The following is a 14,883-nucleotide window of genomic DNA, read 5'->3' as shown; positions in this document are numbered from 1 at the left end:
TACACTTTTGCTGTCTGTGCGTCAAAAGTACAAACTACTAAAAACATTTGTGTCATATACATAAAGAATATGACCTGATCACTCAGCAAGGACAAACACAGTGATACTGAGTGGAAAAGTTACAAAGCAGCTACTGTCGAAATATCTTTCTTTAACAATTTGATTGGTCCTCCACCTGCATGCAAAGGTTAATTAGGTGGTAATCATGATCTCCTTTACCAAACTGTATTTGTATTTAGATGATCCACTGACATTCCCTCTCTTCCTCCTCTTACTTTCCTCATCTGCCCCACCCTGCTCTTTTGCTTTTTCTCTCTGCAGTGCTCTGTGTCTTTCCTTTAATATAACTTCTAGATGTCTTGGAGAGCTGCCAGAAAATGTGAGGAGAAAACCTTTATTGTTTCCCTCTCTGCTGCCTAAATAACATCAACATTTATGGCATGGATGACTATGGCATGGCTAACAATCAATAATAAATCCCAACTCATATTCAGGCATGTGTTCACATTCAGAGCTACACACACACACACACACACACACACACACACACACACACACACACCAGAGGTAGGGGTGAGGGGATGGGGTGATAGAGTTGCTATAGAAACTGTTGTCTTTCAGGTATAGAGTGTCAGCATGATTAAAAAAAATAGTCATGAACTACAGCATTCAATATCTGATGTCTGCTGAATTGTGAATGTCCTGCATACAAACAACAGCTCTCTAACGTGTTTCCCCAGTAAAACCTACAGGATGAATCAACAGTTTGTAAAGAAAAGCAGTGTGTGTATACACACATTTACACAAAGCAATAAAATACTATTCAATGTACCATCATACAAACCATAGAACAGACTATATTTGATGTGGATTGGAAGTACATGGTTACACTGATGTGTGTGTGCATCCAAGCACATGTGCAAACATGTGTATGACGGCATAAATGTGAAATTGTGTGACTGTGTGGATTTCAAGTGTTAAAGTGTTTTGTTTTGTTTTGTTTTTTTTTTATGTATAAATTAGTTTCTGCCTGCTCAGTAGCGCATGGGTATATATGCCTACAGGGATTATTGTCGTGATGAACACTTTGATTAGCCAAAGATGCTGGATTTTGGCTGCCAGACTCCCTGATAATCTTAAGAAAGGATCAAGGAAATCAGCCATGAGACTGAAAACACAAGTTTCATTACCCCCATCTTCTTCTCTGCCTCTCACTCCTTCTTGCCCTCTGGCATTTAACTGAACATCAGCTAACACAACCAACCAGGCTGCCACTTGGACGTGAAGAAGAATCAGGGGGAGAATAGTGGAAGAGGAGTAAGATCAGGTGTGTAAGATTTTCCCCATCAATTCTGCAGCCTGGTGTTGCTTCAGAGTCTAGAGCAAGGAAAAGACTAAATATTTTAGAGAGAGAGAGAGAGAGAGAGAGAGAGAGATAAAGTAATGGCAATCATACAAAGCAAAATGAGATTTAAACCGAACCGTCTGTGCATTTCTTTCTCTCGCTCCTTCCATTTTTTCCTTTGGTCTCTCACCCACCCATATAGCCATATATTCAAACATAAGCACAGTACAGGGATAAGAGCCCTGTATATTCTAACCTACATGAACAAGCACCCTCCCGTTTTACAGTATTTACTGTAATTTGTCAGTCAACAGAGAAATTAAAGCGATCACTGAGTGCCTGGCAGCAAAACATTTGTCTCTCATTTCAAACTTTTCCACAAAAACAAATGTCCATTCACTTCATGGCTTACACACAATAGCAAAAATGCTAACAATTAATAAAAGCAAGGCGTTTAAACGTTTATAAGACCAATGACATTATGAGTTATCTAAATGGAGCAGAGAGTTTGACAATTTTCTTCTACAATTTAACACAGATGTGATGTCTCGTTGGGACAAGTGAATGGCAGAGAGCTAATATCAGTCCTCACCAACACCTGGCAACCCCTCAGTAGGCGGGAACCAGGAAAAGCTCAGGTTACCCGGAGCTGATAACGTCAAAGCATGCGCACACATGCACCAACAAACACAAACACAAAAATCAATTTGTTTGACAAAGCACCAAAGATAACGTGTCTTCATGTTATTTTACAGATAATGATGCTTGTGCACGCATATACAGAGGAAATATTATGTACATAAATTGAGAGTGCCCTAAAAGGCAGCTTTATTTTACAGCCTCTGGAAAATCCATGTACACACATGCACATACCCTTTTCATGCCACAAATACACCAGTAAAACCTTTAACTCTAACCCCACCCCTCAACACATAGCACACACACCCACACATCTCCAAACAGGTGGCCTTCCTTCAGTCAAGAAACAAAGAAGCTGGATCTTGCCTTTTCATTATTAAGTCCCAGAAGAGACAAAATGTACAAATCCTCCACTCCATGGACAAATGTCTCTTCCTGCAGCAGCTGCAGGGAAGGTTTTCCTCAGCTGCTTAGCTATGCTAACCCTGTGCACTATATATAGGATTCACCAGAGCCAAATCAAACATCAACACACTCATGGGTACTGATGCAGCGACAAACAGCAGCCGTACAGAGAATGAGTAGTCACAAGGGATTCACATTTACCGTGTTCGTTGGCTAGTACAGGGGCATCTTGACTGAGGTGTCGCCTCCTCCTTCTTCCTTCTTGCTCTGCTCTCCTCCCTTCTTTGCTGCTCTCTCTGGGTGGGGAATTGTCAGACGGCTGCAGCAGCAGCAGCAGCAGCAGCAGCAGCATCAGTAGAAGCTCCGGGGCCTGCGTGTCTCTCTCTCTCTCTCTCTCTTTTACTCTTTTTCCTCCGCCCCCTCTCCATACACACACACACACACACACACACACACACACACACACACACACACACTCTCTCTCTCTCTCTCTCTCTCTCTCCCTTTCCTATTCTCCCATTCCTCTCACTCTCTACCCACCCCCAAAAACCTTTTCCTCCTTAACACCCTTCCTCCATCATTTTCTCTAAAAGGCGCTCTCTCTTCCTCTGCTCAGCTTCCCCTCTCTCTCCTGTGCTGTACACGCTTGTGCAGCGAGCTGCGGAAATCCACTCCGTTGAATTAATCAGCCAGCTCCACTGTTACAACCATCAGCTACATCAGTAGGGTACTGTTATCCGAAAGGGCATTGCTGCTAATAGGGAATGGACATCTTAGGAGCTGGGGTACAAATAGGGATGGCTGACTGGAAGGATGCCCTGTACAACCACATTCTGGACTTTTCTGCCTATCTGCCCAATTGAATGAAATGACATCAACCTGCATGATGCTAGCTGCTGTCATTTCATAGACCAGCCTTCCTTTCCTTGGCTCTGCAATTTATGTCTTAAGCTGCGAGACTATTTGGACAGGGTTTGATTTATGGCACTCTCTACCATCTTCATATTGTGGCAATTCCATATGTAAGATTTCTTTTTCAAGGGTTAGAGAATCCCTCATCACTTTCCTTTTTTTTTAGTTTCATTAACTATATTTTAGTATGGATGAACATAGAATAGGGGCCAAATGTTTCCCAGGATTCTAGCATCTTAAAAAAAAAAAAAAAAAAAAAAGTGACCATCCAATATTTGTACGCCACCAGTTAAGAGGATTTCACTGAGGTGCTTGTCAAGTTTACTGGAAGAAAATCCACACATTTATAAAATGAAATTAGATCATGGACAAAATTAAACAAAATTTTTATCCCCATGTATCTGATTATTCAATTTTGTGTGTGTTCCAACTCTAATCCTCACAGTTTCACATTTTTTAGCATTTAACTACAAAATGGAACACACTTGCTATCACACTGCCTACACTGCCTTGTCACAATGAGTAATTATATCATGCACGTATCATCTTGTGTGTGGGGGCTCGTGCATGTGCCTGTATGTGTGATTGTGAATATGGGTACTTCACAGATACCTCCTAAAATGACTTAATCCATTTAAGGGGATTTTCAATTAATCCAGGAGGGCCCTACATTTTGCAACATTTTTAGCATTTCAACATTTTTCTGATGATGCAACATAATTTGTTTTCACTTCCCATTTTAAGGGTTATATGATTCAGTGCTCCCACACAATGGAACACTTTTTCCCAGAGCATTTGGGTCCAAATTAATAGTGACTAATTCACTGTGTATCTTAAATACAATGATATCCTTATTCTCCTTACTTATGCCCCCTCCCTTTTTTACCAGCACCAATTCAGCAAAAATGCAGTGGATGCCTAGGAACAAAAATGTAACTTTGTGTGTTGCAAGGTGGTATACAAGTTCTTTGTTAAGTTTAATTTGTAAACACAGACGTGATGTCTCATTGGGACAAGTGAATGGTAGAGAATTAATGCCAGTCTGTCACAAATGGGTTAATATTCATCACCAACACTTGGCAACCCTCAGCAGGCGGGAACCAGGAAAAGCTCAGGTTACTGGAGCTGATAACGTCAAAGCATGCACATGCATGCACACAGCAACACACAAACAAAAATCAATTTGTTTGACAAAGCACCACACATTTGTCTCTCTCCCAAAGATAACATGTGTCTACATGTATATTACAGATAATGCTTGTGCGCACATATACAGAGGAAATATTATGTACATAAATTGAGAGTGTCCTAAAAGGCAGCTTTATTATACAGCCTCTGGAAAATCTATGTACACATATGCACATACCCTTTTCATGCCACAAATACACCATTAAAACCCTTGTAGTCAACACTGTGAAGTACATTATTAATTGAGGTTATGTGGATTAGGAGCAATTGCCAATGAAGTGCAGCATGAACAGATGGCACAGCAGCTTTAAATCTATGATTACTTATAGTCTAAATGACTTAATAGGGTCATAATATGTAGTTGTATTGGGTTGAGGAAAATGTTGAGTGTACAGTAACTAGTCCTTTTTTTTTGTTTGTTTGCTTTTTTAAAAAAAGACTAAGACTTTCAAGATCATTAAGAGAAGCTAGGTTAGAGTAGAGCTGAGTGCGGTTGGGGGTTTGGGTGGTCTAAGTGTTAATCCTGAAAACAAATAAAATTGAACCAGGTCATTTGCATTATGCCATCATGATATTATAGTTCTGCATCATTCAAATATCATTCACAGACTACCGGGAACTCATTTCAAAATTTGTGTCTGGAATGAACTCTGTGAAAATGTCAGAAATTTGATTACGAGTTGGCATGACCCTCCCTGATATACATCAAATCTGTTTAGATTACTGCAGGCTTGAAGCTGTACAGACCAGACCAGTGACCTCAGTTAACCTTTCTGCCTGAAGAAGAAGAAAAAAAAAAAGGGCAGTAAAGACGTCGGAGTAGGAAGTGGGGGTGATAAAGTGATAAACTTTAAATGGAGAGAGAGAGCAAGCTATGACAAAATACAGACGCACAGATGAATGTTGTAGAAATATAAAAAGTATGGAAGATGTTCAAAGACAGTGACAGTGAGACACAATGGATGACTGTGAGCTATCACTAACCCATGCAATCTATCTACTCGCATATTCTCACCACAGGCTATGTGAGCTGTTGCATCACTACCCGGTGACTGTGGATTTGACCATGTTGTCTCATTACCAAAAAAAATAAAAGGCATGATGGACACATTTCAATTAGATGTGACTATTGAACATCTGTAGAATAAAAAATACCTTCATTATCTTATATCTTATATTATATTTAAGTTCTAGCTGGGTGTACAAAGTACAATGGCTACTGAAACTTTTTCTTTTCAAATACAGTTTTAAAATATATTGGGGAAAAGAGGTTATCATTTTTCATTCTGAGTTTGTTTCTCAGGATAATCAACACATTTCAAAATAACCGAATTGATGAAATTTAAATGTTTGATATTAAACAATGGTTAAAATAAGGAACCACAGCAGATTTAATATATATATCTCTAAGGATAGCTTAATCAGACCACCAGTATGACCCATTGCTTTAATAGATTTGATCTCACATAAAATGGAATAAGTGATACTGGGTGAAAAAAAAAAAGGTTCTTTTCTGCCCATTTCGTTTCGATTTTTTCCCCTTCTTAGTTTTACTTAACAAGACAAGGCATGGTCTGGGAAATGGACCGGCAAAAAGAGGATAATGTAGTTATATAGAGACAACTTGCACCATCTGAAAGACAGATTCAATTAAGGAAAGAACAGAAATCTCAGTCAAAACACTCCCTCTCTCACATCAGCTGTTAACACAGCCTTCTGAGTCAAAATAATGTGATTTTCTTTCTTTGTGTGTGTGTTTTTTTTTTTTTTTTTTGTTTTTTTTTGTCTGTCTGTTTGTTTTTTTGTCTAGACCCTGGATGATGGTACAATTATTATTATTATTACAGTGTTACAGTAACCTGGACTATTATTAATCCTGGTAAGAGTGTGCATCTTTGATTAGAGGGAGTCAGAAATGGAGATTACTGGGTCAGTTGAGACAACACAGTTATTAGGGATTATTGATTAAACGATGCTCCACTGTGCACTGGGACAGCCCATATCATGAAGACTCAGAGTGGCCCAGCTGCCAGCAGTACACAATTGTTGCCATAGGGATGGTGTCCAGGGAGACAGCTGTGGCCTTTTAGCAGGAGTTACACAGCACACCGAAGGTCATTTCCTCACCCAGGTTACATTTTTGCGACTGTTGATCAGATTGTTTCCACCTGTCCACCTTCACAATACGTTTCTTGCTTTTTAAGTAGCAAAGTAAGACTTGAATGTCTGAACAGACAATGACATTGCAATACAGATGAGGAACACAATGAAATTAATTCTCAAAAGCATTAAATATAATAGACTGAAGTGCTGGTTTAGTTATTCAGCTGGCCGCCAAAACCATCAACGTAACCCAATCATACCCAAGGAGAGGTAGTGAAATTACTTCTATTTCAGAAATCATTCAAGCTTTCTTTGCAATATTGCCTAGTTGGCATCCAGCTGTTCAAAACAAAGAAATGTGTCCTTGTGGGTCACTAGACCAAGTCTTGCCACAGCTGGCTTGTCACACTCATGAAACATTACATAAATTAGCAAATTTTAAGAGTGAGAAAAAGAATAGTAGTATTCTAGTGATTTTTCAGCTTTCAAGTACATAGGTAATGCCAGTGAACATGTGGGGTCTGGACATAGAGAGCGTGGAGGAGTACAAATACCTGGGGGTTCACCTCAACAAAAAAACGGACTAGTCACTCAACACTGACACACTGTACAAAAAAGGGCCAGAGAAGACTGCGGTACTTTGGAGTGTGCAGACCTCTGCTGAAGACTTTCTACGACTCTGTGCTGGCCTCTGCCATCTTTTATGCAGTGGTTTGCTGGAGCAGTGGAAGTTCAGAGAGGGACAGGAAGAGGCTCAACAAGCTGGTCAGAAGACCAAGATCTGTCCTGGACTGCTCTCTGGAAACTGACATCCATCATGGACAACCCCTCCCACCCCATTCATGACACTTTGGAAGGACCAAGCAGCTCCCTCAGTAACAGACTGTTACACCCGTGATGCAAGAGGGAGTGCTCCCGCAGGTCATTCATTGCAGCAGCTATCAGACTATATAACATCTCTCTGTCACTGCAATAAAAACTGCACTCTGGACTACTTACATCTATATTACCCTTTTTTTTTTTTTTTTTTTTTTTTGCACTACCGGAAAGTTTTGGTAATTTCACTTTATCATGATCACTGCCACTTTATGTTTTGCTTTGTATTACAGTTTGTATTTTTTCCTATACCTGTGGTTAAGGGTGTAAACAACAAATTTCCCATACGTGGGATAAATAAAGTACTACCTAATGTTAAGCCTTATAAAACCTTATGTTATCTTTCAAATGTTTTACACATGATTAATCTCAGGAAGAGAGTGACAGCAGAGATAATTTTTCATTTGGATTGTATCTAGTTCTTATAAGTGGGGAACCACAGCAGATGGTATTGGTGTAGTTGGTACTGATGCAAATATCAATTTTGACTCCAATAACAGCCCAATGGGTCAGTCTAACGAAGTACTGTAATTGAAGAGCCAGAGTGAACAGAAACAGACTAACTTCAAGTCATTGAGGTTTCTCACAGCAGCAGCCATTCTGCTCCAACAGCTCAGTCTGTCAGTTTGTCTGCACTCCTGCAAATGGGCTTGTTGCCAAGACAACGGCTCACACGCCTTGCAATTCGAGACAACCTCAGGGGAGGCCTCCAAAGGACAAAGTCACTATATAAATAAGCGCATGAATGAACATAGAAAGTAAACAATTGAGACCAGGTGGAAGGGGTATATATGTACAGAGTCAAGCAAGTCTTCTCACGATAGGTAGCTGCATCCTTGAAAAACAAAATCTGTAATAAGGACTGTAATTCAAGTGATCTCACTGACATTCTTGAAATACATTACAAAATAAAATACCACAAAACCTAAAGCAAAAACTATATCTGAAAGATAAGTTATCAGCAAATATACATTTAATGCCCATATCATTTAATCAGGTATTTGAAGGCAAAAAAGAAGTCTCAAATGTTGAATTATCTGAATGGTGAAAAGTAACAGGGTTGTTATCTAAACCCAGATAACAAGACTGAGGATAAAAAAATAAAACTGGGTTGAGAGAATAGGACATTTACCAGTTTCTTGTACTGCTGTTTCTCTTGGCGAAGCGTGGCTACTTCAAGCTTTAGAGCTCTGTTTCTCTCTTCCAGCAGTCGAAAGCGGTTCACATTGAAGGCATACGGGCCTGTAGCTGGCTGGGATGAAACCTCATACCTTGACTGGAAGACAAAATTTTTTGGGGGTGGGGGGGAAATGAATTAAAAAATGACAATCACCAACATTACATTTCATATCACATCAGCACTTTGTGCACATATCTGTGCTAATATACTGATGCTTAGCCATTGTGATAAACTATTTTTTATTTGTTTATTTATTTGTTTTGGCTTGATTAGATTAGATTGTGGACTTGATGGAAAAAAAATGTTTGATACTTCACCTAAGGACATACTAGCAGCACTGGACAAAAGTGCTATCATCTCATCTAGGCAACTTGAATAAATGGACAGAATTACAAGGCCATCCATCAACAGAAGTCCAGAGATTCATTCTCAACACATAATAGCAAACCATCCAATCAACTGACTGACAGACTGGCCAGTCTAAAATGGAGGAACAAGGAAATGGAGGAAACAAGCACTTGATTTAAACAAGTTCTGAAAAAAGGCTGCTGTCAATCTTGGTTACAGCAGTGTACACAGGCATTGGTTTTAATCCTGTGGGGTCAGTCACAGGAAAAGGATTACCATGACTGAAAATGACGCTGCTACTTCAACAGGTTTGGAGCCTCAGCAGGATCTGCCACCAGTGTTCTCCTTGAAAATGAAATGCTTTTGATGGCATGGACCAGCTTCGAAATCACATTTTTCTGCACTATCTGCAATAGGCAGGCTGGAAACTTCTCTTGAGGTCTGCATCTACTTTTCTTCATGCCAGAGATAAATTTGTACCATTTATTACAGCTTACAGTTGCGTTTTAGAATATAATGGCTCTGTTGTAAATGTTTTACTTTTCTAAATTTCACATTACTCAGTGTTTGCAGATAGAGGAATTGTGCTGCTGTTTGGCTGAAGTAGGAAGGAAGCTGACTTGTCTGCAGATCCTAAAAATTAAACACCGTCCAAGGTTACAAATATGGCAGAAGAGAAAACTCATTTCTATCAGTCAATATAAAAATTAATATGGTGCGCCACGCTAGTCTACCTAGTTTGAGCAATGCAAATACATTAAATGGGATTATTTTGGAGAGCTACAATCTAAAACCACAAATGGAGTGTAGTCTTTCCACTTGCCTCCTGAAAAAGCATTCTCAGCCAGCCCCACTTCTAAACTATTACCAGAGCTATAAAAGGGAAACATTATGACGTAGATAAAAGAAACCTGTGCTGCATTAAGACTGAAACCTGTTCCCACTTCTCTTTTTACACATTTACCTCTGCTCCCAGTCTTTTTTAAAGTTACCTTTTATTCATTTGGAGGAAGATGAACAAAATGCTGGAAATGGGACTGTCCTCATGGAACATTTTACAGGTTTCTACTTGTAGTAAGCACTGAGAGACTGACAGATGGTTCCAACATCAGCTTTTATTATTCTAATATATCAATTATCATATTACCAGAACATGTGGTATTTTGTCAGGTCCACAAAAGAACTTGCACAAGAACAACCAGATTCTCTGACTACTAGCCAGCCTGTCATCCTCCAACTTAATACGAAAAACAAAGTTGCCGGCAAAATATCACTTGCACTGTTTACACTGACAGCCAAAGCTTCCAATGCCAGTATGATGAACCTGCCAAGCAGACAGAAAGACAGCCAGATCCACCTCCTAATACAGCAGTCCTGCCAAACAGACGAGCCCACAGATAGACCCACCAGTGTAACGGTGGATCTTCCCAAGAACAGAGATGGACTGACATGCCAAGCAGCACTGCTGGTTTTTCAAACACTAGTTCCAACACTTGTTAGGCTATTTACAGTGAGATATTAGGGCATATGGAACTCATCGATGTGAGAAGTGATTCGTGAGACATTTACATCAGAAAACCACTGGAGCAAATATTAAATATGCCAGAGAATATATATGTGCATGTATCAAAGACAGGAAATCGATCAGGTAGAGACATGTTGGTAAGATGTGATGAGTTCAATATCCCAATACGTCAGGATGAATAACAGCACAGATCTGGAGGCAGTGACTGCAACTAGACCAAAGTCTGGCAGGGCCTAACTGCACCATTCACTTGGGAGAGGTCATCTCTTTACTGAGGGAGCTGCCAAAGCTGCTCTGACAGGGGCTGTGTCAGAGATGAGAATTATGACGCACTGATGCCACAAGAAATAATGATGCTGTAGCGTTAGTGTGTTACTACTAAAATAGTGATGAACGCAGCATGCAGAAAACGTCTGTGATCTGTGAGAGCTGTCAGCTAGATTTCCTGAATGTACACAAGGCAAAATACAAAATGGCGTGAATACAAATATTTCACACACAAAACTGTATGATTTCTCAAATCTTTCAGAATGGCCAAGATGGATCAGAAGGTTCAGAAGATTTCATAATGCATTCGGATTAGATAAAAAAGGGGAAGAATAACAACTGAATTTTCTTCACTATGCTATGGGTGATGCAGCAGATGATATGAATAAGAAGAAATATGAAGTTAAAGCTGCATTTGAGAAGTATTGTATAGGAAAACATGACTTTTGAAAGAGCCCAGTTTAAGAAAAGATGTCAACAAGATGGAGAGAGGGCAGAAACAATCACCACAGCTGTGCAAAAACTAGCAAAACATTGTAGCTTTGGTGTGCTTAAGAATAAGCTCATAAGAGACAAAATTGTGGTTGGTATAAAAGACTGGAGGCTGTCAGAACCGCTGCAAACGGACTCAGAATAAACTTTGCAATACTGCACAGCAGTGCAGTGGGACGAGATCCCAAGATTAATGTGGAGGCTATCATAACAAATGTGAAAAATGGAAAAAAAAGTCTCAGCACACTGGACAAAAGACAAAACAAGGAGAAATAGAGTGCGGCAGAGGTGGAAAAGGACGCAAATATGCACGGAAAGACTGTCCAGCTAAAGATTTGGAATGTACAAAGTGTCACCAAAAAGAAAGTGTCACCAAAAAAAAAAAAAAAAAAGGACATTATGCTGTACCTTGGTTCGAGGACATAAGACAGTGATGTTCGACCCAAGTTCATAAGTGAGAAAACTAAAAAGGTCTGTGAAAGTGATATTACTGTCCCTAAACGTTTAAATAGCAGCCTGTGTAGAAAATTCTAAACAGTCTGTTGCTCGGATTTAAAAAAAAGTGTGTTAGTACTACATTACCCATGGTGCACTGGCTGTAAGCTGTACACTATTTCCTGGGTCATGAGTAAAGTTTGTTGTCATTCCACCTACTCCACATCCCATCTCATTAATGCAGACGCCATCTCCTGCTGGATGTGAGCCAAAAGAGGAAGACTTAAAGGACCCTTTTCCCTTTTTATGTTTGAAAAGTATGCACAGAAAACACAAAAATTATTTCATTAAGTGATACCAAGCAGTTTATTAAAAATCATTTCATGTGTATTCCAAGTTTCTTGTATAAGTGTGTTTAGCTTCTTTCAATTAGTATAAAATAGCACTCCAAGTACAGTCACAGGAAAAGGGCCATTTGGCTACAAATTTAATTTTGCCTGAATGAAAGGAAGAATTAAAAGCATTTGAAAAATAAGCGATTTGCTAACCTAAAACCTGTCTTACAATGTCTACCAGTTGTCATAATTGAAGCCATGTAAAGATGTCTACAAAAACATAATTCCAGTCTGCTATTCACATCCAGAATAACAGCTATGAAATGGAATAAAGTGCTTACAGCAATGTAGAATAAACTACACTCAGCAATCCTTTATTAATTACAAAAAAAAAAAAAAAAAAGTTATGCATTACTCCCTAGCAGAGCAAAAACTAAAAATAAAAAGCACAAAACACACCGGGCATGATTTGTGTGAACACTTTCATTTCAAGCTGATGAAAAAAGGGGGCTTGGGTAAGTGTTTATTAAAAGCAGATAATGTGGGTAGCTATTAAAATGTCACAGCATATAATTACATAATACAGGCTTTTTGCTACTTTATGCCATGCACAGTAAGGTTCCTTTCTACTTTGAAGGTAATTAATTACTACTAACTTTAACTCACAATGACAGACAAATGTTCTGTGTATTCAGTCAAGAGCTTAGTCAATTTCACTTTCTAGTAATTTTTGTCTTGGTATTGTCAGATGATTTATGGGGGAGGGACACAAAAGAATGGATTAGAAAAGCAGCAGGTGGTGGCTGGATTGTAACCAAGGCACTGAGGTTAAGTGGCATGTATTCAGCCAACCAAGCTACCAGGATACCCCAAGGTAACATATTTTGATTTAGTGTGATTTAAAAATCGACCATCATATCGCCATCTGGTGTGTGAATTACATACTTACACCAGTGCTGCCCAATGCACTCAGCCATGGATCCACAGTTACCAAGCCACCATTTAACAGACTAAGCTTATTCAACCATTTTTGTCCAAACCAAGTGTTAGGTTAATTTTGGGGTTCTTCAGAGGGGGGAAAAAAACCCACACACACCACTCACTGCTCCTCAGAGGGAATAAATGTCTCAAAATGACCAACTTCATTGAGAATCACAACAGCAGAATCATGTAGTGTTTGAGTCTGAAAAATCAGTATCCCACAATCTAAAACTCTCTATCTATCTATCTATATATAGAATAAAGGGAGTGGGACAACAATTAGAGTAACACGTATGTATCGTGACAGCTTCCCTACCTTAAAAGGCAGCAATACCGCCTTTACCCCATATTTACGCTTTCCTTCACATAAACAGGCTGGCAATGAAGGCAGAGGCAACCCATCCATTTGTGTACATGTGTAAGTCAGTATATGAGTGCATGTGTGTAATTTTAATAGCTTGCCTGCTTTGTATGCAGCTGTAGCGGCACTATAACAGTGTAAGCAAAAACAGCTACAGTAGCTTCACAGTCCTGACACACACACACACACACACAGAATCATCCCTGAACCCCTGTTAATGCCTCCTCTTGCATGCTCTAGCTCTTGTCAAATCGTACTTTAAAATAAATAAATCACCCCTACCTTATCTTCTTTTTCCATCTCCCTTATACAGACATCCTGCACGGCCTCTTCTGGCCGAAAACATTCCGCAAGAAAAAAGAAAAAGATATATAGCTTTCCGTCTCAGTGTCTGGAAATCACTACATCATAGATAAAATGAGCATGTCCTATGTCTTATTTTCTGAAGAAGCAGAAGATTGCCATGTTACAGATGGAGGTAGGGATCTATACACAATGCTTGACATTTTATCATCATTTTAAGGATGTTTCTTTCCCTTGATTAGCCAACCTGATGGTCACTTGCCTTAGCTCAACAAAACATAAAAGACAAAAGTGCCAACATATTGTGAATAAATCTGATCTCAAGCACTTAGGCCCTCCAAGTGGACTGAAGGGTCACCTTCCAAATGACAATGAGTTGAAGCATACTCTGATTATCCACACAGCTTCATCCGTGCCAATCAAAAAGGTGCTACCATGAGCGCTTCAACTAAATGATTAAGGGGTCGAACACTAATGCCAACGTGCCATTTCAGTTCTTCATTTTTAATAAACTGCCAAAATTATAGATTTAAGCAATGAAATGTGATTATTTTAACAAAAAGTGGGAAAAGTGTAGCGGCCTCAACACAACATTAACAGACTGTAGAAATGTAATTTAACTGACGTATTACACCGATACATCATTTTTCACTTTTTTTGCATTACTATACTACTCATACTCTAACTTTCTCCGAACATTAAATCAAATCAAACACTGCCCTGTTTCTTTTGTGTCCCTTATCGGGGACACAAATTGAATCAGTGTGGTGGTTTTAGTGAGGCCACGCTCGCAGCAGGTTCTCTGTGTATTCTGTTATTAGCTTCCCTCTGCTTAACCCTGGGACAGAGGAGAAAACGGACAGAAACAGACACTAAGTATGCGTGAGTGAGGAGAGGAACATACGCTCTGTTCCAATCTGTTGCCTAGCAACACTTGCTCACTGTCTGTTCCCATCCTTACGGCAGGCATTACTCTCGCAGAGAATTGGTTTTCAGGCCTGACACAAAGCCCTGTGAGACTAGGGTCCAGGAACACAGAACTGGATCGAGCAGAAATACAAAATGTTCCCTTCTAATATGCAAAAACCTAAGGGCAAAGTGTCATTTAGTAACTTATACAAGCTGTTAGAGTTGGACCACATCATGGTCTCATTCTCAACTTGGTGGATTTTAGACATCAAGATGCAT

The 14,883-nt window shown here is 39.5% G+C and overlaps 1 protein-coding gene across 1 annotated transcript in view; it reads right to left on the bottom strand.

Annotated features, from left to right (window-relative positions):
* Window positions 1-2,718, bottom strand: part of rimbp2a (RIMS binding protein 2a) — a 37,279-nt gene extending 34,561 nt beyond the window's left edge. The window contains exon 1 of the mRNA XM_029515605.1: window positions 2,591-2,718. The gene's annotated coding sequence lies outside the window, so the exon portion shown is untranslated. The remainder of the gene's footprint in view (window positions 1-2,590) is intronic.
* Between the last annotated feature and the right edge of the window lie 12,165 nt (window positions 2,719-14,883).

Source organism: Echeneis naucrates, chromosome 12, assembly GCF_900963305.1.
Source record: "Echeneis naucrates chromosome 12, fEcheNa1.1, whole genome shotgun sequence".
NCBI classification, from domain to species: Eukaryota; Metazoa; Chordata; class Actinopteri; order Carangiformes; family Echeneidae; genus Echeneis; species Echeneis naucrates.
The sequence above is the reverse complement of the archived record's forward strand: the minus strand, read 5'-3'. Positions and strand labels throughout refer to the sequence as shown.